At 37.2% G+C, this 14,923-nt stretch overlaps 1 protein-coding gene across 10 annotated transcripts in view; it reads left to right on the forward strand.

Annotated features, from left to right (window-relative positions):
• The window catches only part of LOC138694789 (adenomatous polyposis coli protein-like), a 531,541-nt gene that overhangs the window by 442,953 nt on the left and 73,665 nt on the right, over positions 1 to 14,923 (forward strand). Inside the window, exon 1 of one of the 10 annotated variants that reach the window (XM_069818861.1) lies at positions 12,976 to 13,107. The exons of the other annotated variants lie outside the window; for them this stretch is intronic. The gene's annotated coding sequence lies outside the window, so the exon portion shown is untranslated. Of the gene's footprint in view, positions 1 to 12,975; positions 13,108 to 14,923 lie in introns of those variants that run through there. 10 annotated transcript variants of the gene reach the window in all.

The following is a 14,923-nucleotide window of genomic DNA, read 5'->3' on the forward strand; positions in this document are numbered from 1 at the left end:
CTGCAGTGTCTCTCTTCTTTCGAAATGAAAAAAAAAGAGATCAAGCGAAGTGTCTCAGTGGCAACACACTAGACTTGCATTCGGAAGGTCGTAGTTCAAATTCCATTATTGGCCAGTCTGATTGAGGGTTTTCATTGTTTCCCTCTGTCACAAAGGCAAATGCCGGATTGGGAATTTACATACCATGAATCATCACCGCCTTAATCACCATTATCATCATCATAATTATTAAAATTTAAATAAGTTATAATAAATACAAACCATATAAATATAACATAAATGACAATAGAAACAAAGTCACAACAACAGTCCACGACCCCCTGATACACCGAAAGATCGTACACAGCGATATGACCTAGATGTTAAAAAAGCGTGTATAAATAAACTTAACAAGAAATTAATATGTTTAATATCATTGAAGGTTTATTCGTAGAGATGGTCAGTAATGAGCAAACGTGTAGGTAAGTATTTGTTCATTGTCAGTAAATCTGTCAAATCTGTGAGGTCGCGTCGCTCTTCAATGCCGATGTGCGACTTGTAACAGTTTTGTTGTACTCAAACGTGGTGACTGGCACCGGGCCAGACTTCGATTCCCTCAAACCCCGACCCTCTGTGAAAATTAGGTTCCCTTCCCAGACATGGAGGCTGGTTTATAACCGTCCGGAGTAAAGGGTCGATTGTTGCGATAGGACACGGTTTTGTCGCTTGCAAATTATATTTTCACAGTATTGATTTAACCTCTAGCCACAACCGAACTGGGCTCTAGCATACAACCAGCGACGTGAAATAGACATATTAATCTTCTCTTTCCTCATGCCCAAATTTCGTTAGCAATTAACAAAATTACATTGTGAAATAGAAATTACAAGCATTTGTAATCTTTTACTTGTAATTTGTAAATTGTTATTTCTAATTACCGATAGTAAACAGTGTGAAACGAGCCTCATTTTTGTTTAATGGACAGATCTCTGAAGGTCGCTCGACACTCCAAAGGGGAAATTAAAAAGAAAAGTAGGTCAGTAAATTCCATAGTATCAGGAAGTCAAATAAAACGAAAATATCGACACTTTTTCCAGTTAAATTCTTCACTTCTGTTTTTGAACAATAAAAATGTAATTTAAAAGGGTTCACTTTCAAACTTCTGATTTCGCAAGAACGACAGTAGGAGCTTCTATGTTTAATTACCTCGGAAATGTACAGAGTGGCACAAAGTCCCGTTACCTTATGTAAATACCTCAAATATACACACTATATAATTTCGGTTATAAGAAGGAAACAGGCAAAATTGAAATTCTTACAGGATCCAGTTGAGGAGAAGAGAGATAATTATTTCAATGAAAGACGGGAAGCAAGTCGTACACTTAGGAATAAAAAGAGAGGTTACTTGAAGGAAAAACTGAATGAGGTAGAAACAAATAGTAAGAATAAAAACATTCGAGATTTATATAAGGGTATAAAGGAATTTAAGAACGGATATCAGCCAAGGGTAAACGTGATCAAGGATGAGAATGGTGACTTGCTTGCAGACTCTTCATCAATCCTAAACAGATGGAAAAACTATTTTGCGCAACTACTAAATGTACATAGGCCAAATAGAAATGATCGGGACGAAATTGAAATACAAACTGCTGAGCCATTTATACCCGAACCCACACTTTCAGAAGTCGAAATTGCGATAGAAAATCTGAAAAAGTACAAATCTCCAGGTATCGATCAAATTCCAGCAGAATTAATACAAGAGGGTGGGAGTGCATTATATAGCGAAATTTATAAACTTGTACTTGCTATTTGGGAAAAGGAAATTGTACCAGAACAATGGAAGGAGTCCATAATTGTACCTATTTTTAAAAAGGGGGACAAAACCAACTGTGGTAACTTTCGAGGAACATCACTTTTGTTGATGTCGTACAAAATGTTGTCCAATATTCTTTTGAGAAGATTAACTCCGTACGTAGATGAAATTATTGGGGATCATCAGTGCGGTTTTCGGCTTAATAGATCGACTATTGATCGGATTTTTTGTATTCGACAGATAATGGAGAAAAAATGGGAGTATAAGGGTACAGTACATCAGTTATTCATAGATTTCAAAAAGGCTTATGACTCGGTTAAGAGGGAAGTATTATATGATATTCTTATTGAATTTGGTATTCCCAAGAAACTAGTTCGATTAATTAAAATGTGTCTCAGTGAAACATACAGCAGAATCCGTATAGGTCAGTTTCTATCTGATGCTTTTCCAATTCACTGCGGACTAAAGCAGGGAGATGCACTATCACCTTTACTTTTTGACTTCGCTCTAGAATATGCCATTAGGAAAGTTCAGGATAACAGGCAGGGTTTGGAATTGAACGGGTTACATCAGCTTCTTGTCTATGCGGATGACGTGAATATGTTAGGAGAAAATCCACAAACGATTAGGGAAAACACGGAAATTTTACTTGAAGCAAGTAAAGCGATCGGTTTGGAAGTAAATCCCGAAAAGACAAAGTATATGATTATGTCTCGTGACCAGAATATTGTACGAAATGGAATTATAAAAATTGGAGATTTATCCTTCGAAGAGGTGGAAAAATTCAAATATCTTGGAGCAACAGTAACAAATATAAATGACACTCGGGAGGAAATTAAACGCAGAATAAATATGGGAAATGCGTGTTATTATTCGGTTGAGAAGCTCTTATCATCCAGTCTGCTGTCCAAAAATCTGAAAGTTAGAATTTATAAAACAGTTATATTACCGGTTCTTCTGTATGGTTGTGAAACTTGGACTCTCACTCTGAGAGAGGAACATAGGTTCAGGGTGTTTGAGAATAAGGTGCTTAGGAAAATATTTGGGGCTAAGCGGGATGAAGTTACAGGAGAATGGAGAAAGTTACACAACACAGAACTGCACGCATTGTATTCTTCACCTGACATAATTAGGAACATTAAATCCAGACGTTTGAGATGGGCAGGGCATGTAGCACGTATGGGCGAATCCAGAAATGCATATAGAGTGTTAGTTGGGAGACCGGAGGGAAAAAGACCTTTAGGGAGGCCGAGACGTAGATGGGAGGATAATATTAAAATGGATTTGAGGGAGGTGGGGTATGATGATAGAGACTGGATTAATCTTGCACAGGATAGGAACCACTGGCGGGCTTATGTGAGGGCGGCAATGAACCTTCGGGTTCCTTAAAAGCCATTTGTAAGTAAGTAAGTAATGCAGACATACATCCTCTTTACACTAACTGTGTGTCCTAAGTGCCCAACGGGCCAGTATGTCCCCCATCATTTTCCTCACACAAAATAATGCGTCACCTCAGCATTGCTGATGTAGCTTCGCACGGCGTCCTTCAATTCATTAATGGTATCGTATCGTTCCTGTGCAACAATGCTCCTGATGAAACTTCACAGCGCATTGACACAGGTTGTGAGGTTCATTATGCCATTTTCGTGCATAAGTACTCAATGAGTTGTTTCCACAACTCTGGATTGGCCGTGGGTCACCCTTTTTACCAGCTCCTCTCGATTGGCCACCTCGCAGCCCTGACTTCACAATCTGTGATAATGCGCTGAGAGGTTTCATCAAGAGCATTGTTGCATAGGAACGGTACGAGACCAATTGAAGGTCTCCGTCCGTCGTTCTTTCCAACAGATTACACCAGCAATGCTGTGGCGAATGTCACACCGAACCTGACGATGCATTATTTTTGAGAGGAGAATGCACACTTAGGACACACAGTTAGTGAAAAGTGGGTGTATGTCTGCATTATTACCGGAATTACGTAAATAGTGTGTATATTTGAGGTATTTATAGGATGTCACGGGACTTTGTGCCCAACCTGTGCTATACCTACATACCTTACTGCTATCAGAAAGCTCTTCGAAAATCTTGAGAGAATTATTTGAATAAGACCTGCAATTGCAATGTGAGCTATGTCTTCAACGTTAATATTTGTAACACATGAGTGTCCACATGTGAAATAGAAGTTGCTGATGCGTTCATCCTATAAACATCAGTTTTTTGTGTCGTCGCTTCACTTTGTCGTCGTCACGATGCGTCATCTAGTTCACGCAATGTTTCAATCTACACCAAATGGCCTTCATTTTTTTTTAATTTCATAACAGCGTAAGTCTTAAAAATTGTTCTAAATTAACAAATACACGAAGAAGCCGACCCTTATATACGCAACTGTTATAAGTGTATCTTCGACGCTGCTTATAGACCGCAGTTTTGAGTTTCGAATTCCGTGTACAGAATGGACGACTGTTGATGTGATGCTCCGTTGTCTTTGAGGTGGAGAGCAGGAGTAATGGTGACCACATGTCTCATTATCCGCCAGAGAGATGATCGAGACGCAGGGAAACACAGCTTCTCTTTGGCTTTTTTTAAATACGCCATTCAAACTTGGAATGCAACCTTCTCCACACAAACTTAAAATAATCCTTCTTAGGCCCAATTGTATAAAACTCCCTGACTAAAGATCAATTTTGATCGAAGATCGGAAAGTGAACCGAGTTCAGACACTTCTTCTATTGTATAAAACTTTCCTGCGATCAAATTACCTAGGTTCAAATGCAATCTAAGTTCACGTGAAAAGGACTTGGCAACATCGCATAAACAGGTGAAGTATGTGATGCGCGGGCCATGTTGTACAGGTTTGTTCAGTATAGCCAATTTAGCGACTTAACTCTTTCGACCACAATTTTTTTAACTTTTATATTGCTTAAATAGGGATTTAGCGACCTTTTTAGCACCTCATAGTGACAAAATTTAATCTTTCTTTGTTGATAATAAGAAATCTAGCGACTTTCTAACTTCTTTTTGGCGACTTTCCGCACACTCTGTTGGAGACACTGGTTTGTTTTGTGCATTGTAAATAATGGCGGACAATAAGAAGAAGATTGACCGTTCTCCAAATTGTTATGTTATGGTGTTTGATACTGCTAAACATAATAAAGCTTTATAAAACGACAATTTTCGTTTAATAATAAAGTTAATTGAAAATTTATGAATGTACCTATCATATCTATGAATAATTAATGATTGTTATAAACATAATATAATTATATGTTATGTTATTTGATACTGCTGAACACGATAAAGCCTTATAAAATATAAGAATCTTTGTATATTAAGGCAGAAATTGAAATATATACCATATATATTAATAATAATGGTTATTATTTTTGCGCGATCTGCCACTCGTATACTTAAAACAGAAAAGAAATAACTGAACTTCGATCATCTAACTTAATCGGAGAAATTTCTTCAGTGTAAAGTTGACTTTAGTTTAAGACAAATTAATCTCAGATTAGACTTTATACAACACAAAATTCAAAGTTCAGCTAGAACGAGGATCAATTTAACCTCTGATCTAAGATTAAATTGTTTATATAATCGGCCCTTAATGTTTAACTGTCGAAATTAGCTATATTATTTTCAGAGAAATCCCGCTGCCGTTTTTTCGTTGGACTTTTCAATTCGCCTGTTTGTTTCTCCAAGAATTCTACCTTTCACTAATTCCAGTCGCTTTAACAGTTCTTTCATACACTTAGTTATTGATATCATAGGTTTACCGCACCTCGCATCGTTGTATTCTTTCTGAAAATACTCGTGAACCCGGTATGTAAGCTCTTTATTTTCGGAACGAATATAGTTCTCTCTTCTCCCAATTAAATAAGACACTACAATAAGCACAACATAAAACTTACACCTAAGATTGCCATTGTTCACAAGACCACGATTCACATCAAACTACTTTAAATAGCAAACTGGTTATGGCTGTAGCATCTGTATGCAGTAGGAACTACAGAAACATCAGCGACTTTATTTCAATCCTTCCTATGCCTGCATCACAAATAGTAACGTGCAAATTTTCCAGGGAAATGGTCAAGTAGCCTCTTAAGGCAATTAGGTCAACCCTCTATATTCGTGAAACACACTTATAGATTGACTTAAAATACTGGTCTCTCTGACCGTGTGGTCAGCACGATGCAGAGCCCCGCGAAGACGTCACAGAACACATACAAGGCAAGAGGAGAAAACTCCCAGTCTCTCGTGGAATTGAAATAAATCTCGGCTCTGATGTAGAATCGAACACAGACTGCTTGGTTGGAAAGCTCATTAGCTATCCGCTGAGTTACGTTGTGTATTACAGGTCAAAAATTTTAAATATGCCTCCTCAACTTGATAGAAACACTGCAAAAAACCATGTGACATCACATTTGCGATCTGTTTCGATTATACGTTGCTCTTAGGTGTAGAAGAATGAAAGCTCTCGATCAGTGTTTGAAAAATCGCTTTCTAAGTGCTAAGAAAGCATCAGCAATACCCAGAATAGCGCAATTCCCTGTTCACGCTACCAGAAGAGACACGCAGGACATTTCACGAGAAAAGCACATCCAGTCCTAGAGGAGGGTAGTAAATCTCCACTTCCTTGACGTTAATCCAATTCGTATTGGCTGAATTGGTAGTTACAAATGTTAACCACCACCATTCTCACTGCTGTCTCCCCCACCCTACAACTTTCATCCTTGCTTCATCCTCTATTCCCACCACCACTACTACCATCGCCGACACCATTTCACTTGTGCCCGGTTGTCCAGTGGTTACCATTCTATAGAGTATAGAACGTTTGGAGTTACCATTGGGTATACAGGCGTCTTTTTTAGCGGACATCCGCCTTCTTTGTAATATAACTTAAATAATTTATTTACGTATTTTCTAAGGTATATAAAATAACAAAAGTATAAATCTACTTCATTTATTCGGTTACTGGAAATACAAATAAACTAATATTTGTCTATTTATAAGCAATATAACGTGTTTATATTTAAAGAAATGCTTAGTTACAGTGTTTAGATTTACTTCTGTTATTTTATATACTTTAGAAAATACGTCTTCTAGGAATACGTCTATATACCCAGTAGTATTCTCTAAACTTCGAACACTCAGATCCTAGGTTCGTGGGTTCAAGCCCACCCGAGAGCCATGGATTTTAAAGGGAGATAAAGTCCTAAGCATGGCTTTCTTCGGAGGGAAATGAAGCTGTGGTCTCCGTGTCGTAGATTTACTGTGTGTAAACGAATCGTGTATTACTAACTTCCTAGTGCAGAGTGAGGTAGAAACTGTTCCTTTTCTCTCTTTCGCGGCACTCCTGCTATCGCAACGTATCAAAAAGGGAAATGTTAATGAGACAAGTCGAAACCTCCCCTTAAACTTTGCACACAGAGCTTCACATCAGATAGACAAATATAAAACAAAAATAGCTGTTCATACTAACTGTAAGTGTGTGTAAATCTACTTGTAATATCGTCTCTGGCGACGCGCGGTGGGGGGGGGTGATTAGGGAAGAGCAGAATTACCTACTTCGAAGCCTAGATAGCGAATTTTAGCGTAGTCAGGTGGTGTGGATTGAGAATGTGCCTAGCTGGGAGGGAGGGGGTGAGCTATGAGCACCATCTATTCAAGGCCGGGAGTATATTTTCGATTCTTTTATTCAAACTATAAATTCGCAATCTTATATTAATGTGGGCAGCTCATTTTCCCTATTTGTGTATTAGCTTTGGAGATCTAAGGATTCACGCAGTTTGAAGGGAGTCTTGTACGTAAGTTCATTAATGATTCCTTTATAAATAGAGAAAAGTATATTGAACGAAAGGCATGCTCGTGGTTTCTTATAATGTGGTATAAGTTGAAATTTTTATATTAATGCGTTTTATTTGTCTATAATTTTTAATTTGTATTAAGATATCTATATAGTTCACTTTTTATTTTCGGAGGCTAATGAGGGGGCAACTGTTTATGTTGTGTAACTTTATAATAATAATAATAATAATAATAATAATAATAATAATAATGATTTATTTATTTGGATGTTGATAAAATTATCATTCAGCAAATCAAGCTTTCAGGTATAAGTTAACTCCCTGTAAAGTTGATTTGAATAATTTCGAGGAAAAGATTGTTCCGGGGCCGGGCATCGAACCCGGGACCTTTGGTTAAACGTATCAACGCTCTACTAACTGAGCTACCCGGGAACTCTATACCAGATATCGATCCAATTTTTCCCTCTATATCCACAGACCTCAAAGTGGGCTGACAGCCGTCAAGCAACCAACATTGAGTGCACACTAACTCTGAGTGACTTAAATTGTGGTTTTCTGTTAACGAGCAGTGACGTATATTATGCAAATCAAGCTTTCAGGTATAACTCCCTGTAAAGTTGATTTGAATAATTTCGAGGAAAAAATTATTCCGGGACCGGGCATCGAACTCGGGACCTATGGTTAAACGTACCAACTTTCACTGTTCGTTAACAGAAAACCACAATTTAAGTCACACAGAGTTAGTGTGCACTCAATGTTGGTTGCTTGAAGGCTGTCAGCCCACTTTGAGGTCTGTGGATATACAGGAAAAAATTGGATCGGTGTCTGGTAGAGTTCCCGGGTAGCTCAGTTGGTAAAGCGTTGGTACGTTTAACCGAAGGTCCCGGGTTCGATGTCCGGCCCCGGAACAATGTTTCCCTCGAAATTATTCAAAATTATCATTGATTATTGCTCGTTTTCTTTATTTCACTATATATTTTTTTTATTCAACTGTGTTTGTATATCTTGTTACATCGATTGGTTGGTGGTGTTATATTCAACGCTTTAACTTTCCGATCCATGGGTAAAGTAAGAGTTTCAGCTGGCAAGCTTGTGATCGCGTGTATTTTTGTGGTCGCACTCGTTTCTGAGACCATGCGACCAATATCACTGGCTCTACTCACGCATATGTACTTATTATTGTTATTAGTAAACCAGCGAAGAGCAGGAGTAAAGATTGAAAGCTAATCTATGTTTTATCACAGTTATTTTGTAGTAAAGATAATAAATTAAATTTCATTATTTGTAAGACTATAAGCACACGTTACACATAAATGTTACACAACCACTGGAATAAATCGTAGCCAGAGTTACGGGCCAAGGTTATACACTCTATTTTGATAATAAATCGTGACCTAGGTTATTTTGATTTTAATAAATGTAAGAAAAAAAAATAAGCAAATTATTTAGTATTCATGTCCCCTTTTCCTTTTTTCTCTTTCTTAATTTCAATATACTTACTCATTCCAACTTATATTCTGTTCTTGTCTTGATTCTCTACTTTTATCTTCGTAATTATCCCTGTTTTATAATAATTGTTGTATTGGTTTGGTAATTTTATTGAATATTTGTTATGTTCCATTCAGTACAAAATAGCCATTTATAGGAACCGCCTCCGAACATGAACTTGCTTAAATGAATGTGTGCTACTTCCATAATAATGTATTTATTTGGTATTGTATGCAGTGGCGTAGCATGAAATTTTGAGCAGGGAAAGCTAACTGAAGTTGTCTTTCATGTACATATGAGAAAACGTATTACAAAAATATAGTCCTAAAATAAATAGTAGTCAATGTCAAGCCAGCAGTCCGAAGATTGGTTGGAACCTCGTAAGTAACACCAATAAGGCATGACCTCAAATGGTACGTAGTAAAATATGATTTCATGGTTTACACATATCTCTAACAAATAGGCACGGTCATTTGTTTTTTAAATCGCACTTTTGTTCGTAAGTCAGTCTTGATAATAGAATTGTTCTAAAAATTCAAGTAAATTGGTGTCAGGAACTGTTATTTTATTCATTATTTATTATATCAGCCACAATGCACACTAACACTTCAACTGAACACATCTCACGAAAGGGATAATTCGGAAACTAAATTATTTGCAATGTCGAAGCTAGCTTCTTGCGACCAGGGTAGTTTAGTTAGAAAGGGATGGAAAATCTGCGGGGTGGGTTACACAGAAGAATGAATGAAAGAAACCAGTCTGCATGGAAGCTGGTGTGTGCAGGCTTCTTGTTTACTGCTGCATCACGTATCATCTTGAGCTGCCGCATCACAATATTTAACGCATAAATATAAATTCTATTAAAATTAATAAATAATTTTGCTCATAAACTGCAGGTTTATTATGAAATTATTATTAACTGGGAAAGCTGAGCTTTTTAGCTTACATTGACGCTACGCCACTGATTGTATGTGGCAATAAATGCTAAATACATTTTGCACAATATTAAACAGCAAGAACTCACAAGAGGAGGTTCACAATCGGGATCCCCATAAATAAATTCACCTGGACGGTTAACCACTCTCCTTTTTCAAATATTACTACTTTTGGTGTCCCCGTTTCATTATTTCCATTTTCTAAGGCTGAATTCGATGTTCCTCTGTTATATAAACTTCTGTCAATCAATATATTGTTGAAGCTGATAGTACTTTACTTTAATGTAAATTGTGTTCCAATTAAATTCTTAAATATGCCTCAAAATGGCTACTTTTGGAGTGAATTATTGTGCCATGATCGACTACATATCGATGGCTCAGAACCAGACTGTTCCAAGTCCATTTTACTATTTTTTTCAGAAGAGCTATTTTAAGCTCCTGACATTCAAAGCTTCATGAAACAGTTTGGAATAGCTTCATAGCAACCTTATGGAGAGGAATATTTGATTCCTATATGCAGACAAGAACTGGAACAGAATGAAACACAGATTTCTTTCTTATAAAAAGTTGGACTTAGAACAGTCTGGTTCTCAGCCATCGATATGTCAAGTTTCAGAACTATCCATTAGTTGCAGCTCATTTCTTGCGTAGCTGAACGGATTAAAATGTACACCAATATGTACGATGATCCCGGTTCCACTTCTTCCTTTGTTTTGTTTCATTATTTTCTTTGGATTATGATATTGATAACGATTTTGCTAAATTTTACATTAATTTATGTTAAAGCACATTTGAAGGGTTCAGAGCCATAGTGGGCCAAGCGCCATTTAGTAAAAATGGAGAAAGTAAGGATTAAAATTAAATGAATAGCATAGTTTAATGAAGATTGATATAGAATTTAGTTTTAATGTTCATACTTTATATTAATTACTATATGTTTCATTAAATTACGGTAATCATTTAATTTTAACCCTTGTTTTCTCCATTTTTAATAAATGGCGCTTGGCCCACTATGGCTCTGAATCCTTCATTTATCTTGTGTACCGAGCTAAGAACCTCATAGGTATTGGCGAGAAATGTGCTTAAATATATGCGAAACTCGTTAGTCTCGGCATAATGGTAGTTAAAAATTAAAGAGTAGAGAATTACAAAGCTAAAAATGTGGAAGTGCGAAGATTAGAACCGTTGCCATCACTCATTCTTGCCTGCATTGTTATCCGAATCATTGATGATATGTAGCGATATGTAGGCCTACTCCTAGGATAATCTCAGTCAAAGAGTTTAATTTATTTCATGAAATGGAAGTGAAAAACTTGAATACAAAACAGTTACTTACAAATGGCTTTTAAGGAACCCGCAGGTTCATTGCCGCCCTCACATAAACCCTGCGTCGGTCCCTATCCTGTGCAAGATTAATCCAGTTTCTATCATCATATCCCACCTCCCTCAAATCCATTTTAATATTATCCTCCCATCTACGTCTCGACCTCTCCAAAGGTCTTTTTCCCTCCGGCCTCCCAACTAACACACTATATGCATTTCTGGAATTCCCCCATACCTGCTACATGCCCTGCCCATCTCAAACGTCTGAATTTAATGTTCCTAATTTGTCAGGTGAAGAATACAATGCATGCAGCTCTGCGTTGTGTAACTCTCCATTCTCCTGTAACTTCATCCCTTTTAGTCCCAAATATTTTCCTAAGAACCTTATTCTCAAACACCCTTAATCTCTCTGTTCCTCTCTCAAAGTGAGAGTCCAAGTTTCACAACCATATACAACGACCGGTAGTATACTATTTTATAAATTCTAACTTTCAGATTTTTTGACAGCAGACTAGATGACAGAAGCTTCTCAGCCGAATAATAACACGCATTTCCCGTATTTATTCTGCATTTAATTTCCTCCCGAGTGTCATTTAGATTTGTTAATGTTGCTCCAAGATATTTGAATTTTTCCACCTCTTCGAAAGATAAATCTCCAATTTTTATATTTCCATTTCGTAGAATATATATATATATATATATATATATATATATATTAATTTTTGTACATTGGTACTATCAATTGTGCTTAAATAATTAACATTTAAACAATATGAGACTTGTGGAGAGGGTGACGTCTATTAACGTTCCTCAAAGCATCAACAAATCAGTGTGTCTTTTCCTCTTGAGGCGACGACCAGGCTGTGCAGGGGGCAGGTTCCGAGGAATCTGGTTGATTAAGCTGTTAGAATGTGTTGACAATGTTGTATATAATCGTGTATAGGAAGAATGAAGTAGTCTCTATTTTGGCTAGATCTAGATCTGAATGAAGTGTTTATTTCTGATGTACCATGGTTCTCCAGTGATTATCCTTAGTGCACGATTTTGGAATGTTTGAATACGCTTGATTTGGCTTATAGAAGCCGAACATCGTAGAATATTCTGCTCACGAAACATATTCATACCTATACTTCGTCTTTTCGGGGTTTACTTGCAAACCTATCGCTTTACTTGCAGTTCACAAGTAAATTAAAATGAAAATATAAATTGAGTACAGAAATAGGGAACGTTGAAATTCAAATCAAGAAGCGGGAAAGTCTACAATAAAACATTCAAATAACGGGAAATCCCACTAAAATCGTCTGGCAACCCTAATTGAAACGTCGGGAATGAAACAAGCTCATCTGAATTTGTAGCAGATTGGCTAAGCATTATTCATAGGCTATATTTTGTAAGTAGAATTGGAGTCCTGTTGGTTCAGATGCGTCAAGAGCACCTCATTAATATCACGAAGCGAAGCCGAAGTTTATCAGGAGGACATGTAAGAAAAAGCCAGCCAGCGCAAATAAAATCAATCATAGGAAGAGCGTACGGTAGGCCGCCCGCCCGACCACCTTGTCCAGCGTGGAGTCGGAGCGACTGCGCTGGCACCAAGGCATTGATCCGTCACCGTCTGCATTCAGCGACGGTGAGGCGGCAGCTGGCAGCTGTTTTTTTCTTCGTCTCAGTTAAGTGACATTTTAATGCAGTAAGATTTAAATGTACACCGACCCTCTCTTCGTAATGAGTGTTAATAACAGTGTCGGCTCTCTCGCTTTCCGGAAAGGTACGCATTCTCGCTTCACCTCATGTTGCAACCACAAAACATTTATACTTTTTTGTTATGATTAAGCACATCATACTCTCAAGTTCATTGTCATTTGCTGTGAGGCGTATGGTGAGAGTGTTAGGAGGTGTTTAATGAAGTGACAGTACCAACTTGTGAAATGTTCTGCTAGGAGAAGTAGTAGTTTTAAATGAACAACACAACACGCCATTTAAACTCCGGTCATGAATAAATGTAGCAGATTAGTTAATAAAATTGTAAAAATGATAAATTTAGCTTTAATATAATTGAAGGGAAAATAAGTAATTCATTGACCTTCGGGAATCTCACAATAATGACTTGAGTTTGACAGTGATTGCGCAATGGATATTCGACATTATGAAATACAGTAACACATCTAGTTATTCGTATTTGTAAGTGAAGTTCATGTTTCCATTAAATTATAAAAAAAGTCAAAATGTAATAGTTTGTGTTAGCCTGTACGTAATCACCGTATCTTAATTAGTGTTTTGAGAGGTCAGATTGGCCGACTGAAACGGACTGCAAGAGAGAGTGAAAATATTAATTTTATAAGAAATGTTTATTAATAATAATAATAATAATAATATCATGAGTGCTTGGTTTTAAGGGGGGGGGAGTTGGGGAATTCCCCCTTCTCATTTTTTTCCCAACTTCTGAATTACTCTGTTCATTCTCAACCGGGGAAAGAAAATTCCATACCTCTGAATATATGTTTATTATTATTGTTATTATTATTACTACTACTATTATTATTATTATTGTTATTATTATTATTATTAGGCCTACCACATCGTCATGAATAGCGATATTTGTCATGAAATTGCATTTCCGAAAACTTACTTTTATTTTCTGTTCGGCGGTTAAAACAACTTCTCCTCTAGAATGAATATATATATATATATATATATATATATATATATATATATATATATAGTGAGCTAATTCTGAATGTAGTTTGCAAATACCACCTGAATTTCAATATTAGAAATAAACGTTATCCCTTAATATAAAAATAGTAAAAAAAAAAAGCTAAGGTATTCCCGTAACAGGCCATGAAGGCACTTGGGGGGCATGGAGGTAGAGCCCCATGCTTTCCATGACCTCGGCCCTAGAATGAGGTGGTGTGGTCGGCACCACGCTCTGACCGCCTTTTACCCCCGGGAAAGACCCGGTACTCAATTTTATAGAAGGCTGAGTGAACCTCGGGGCAACGAGAAAAAATCCTGTCACCACCTGGGATCGAACCCCGGACCTTCCAGTCCGCAGCCAGCTGCTCTACCAACTGAGTTACCCGACCGCCAATATAAAAAATAGTAGGTATATTAAAACATTTTAGACTATTTTTAGAACTATGCCAGAAATGCCTACAATTTTTTTCATGTTCTTTTCATTTCATTTACAGTGAAACCTCTCCTTACGGACACCCCCAAGATACGGACACTCCTCATATACGGACAGATTTTTATGTCCCAACTGAAATAATATAGAAATAATGATAAATTTAACTCTCGTTTACGGACACTCTCAGACGCGGACACGGACAGCTGTTTCACAGTCCTAAAGCTTGCTTTACCTGCTGACTGCGGACAGAACTTGGATTTCAAGACCTAATGTGTTACAAAAATGGAAAATTTAGTTTTGAGAACTGTACAGAAATTCCTTAACATGAAAGACGACAACAAGGTTCTCGTAGGCTACCACTAGCCCAGCCGGCTACCTCTTGTTAGCTGGAAGCGGGTGGATAAAGAAAGTCATTAAATTTAACATGTCTGATGGGTCCAAGGTTTCCGCGAAA

This window comes from Periplaneta americana, chromosome 2, assembly GCF_040183065.1.
Source record: "Periplaneta americana isolate PAMFEO1 chromosome 2, P.americana_PAMFEO1_priV1, whole genome shotgun sequence".
Taxonomy (NCBI): domain Eukaryota; kingdom Metazoa; phylum Arthropoda; class Insecta; order Blattodea; family Blattidae; genus Periplaneta; species Periplaneta americana.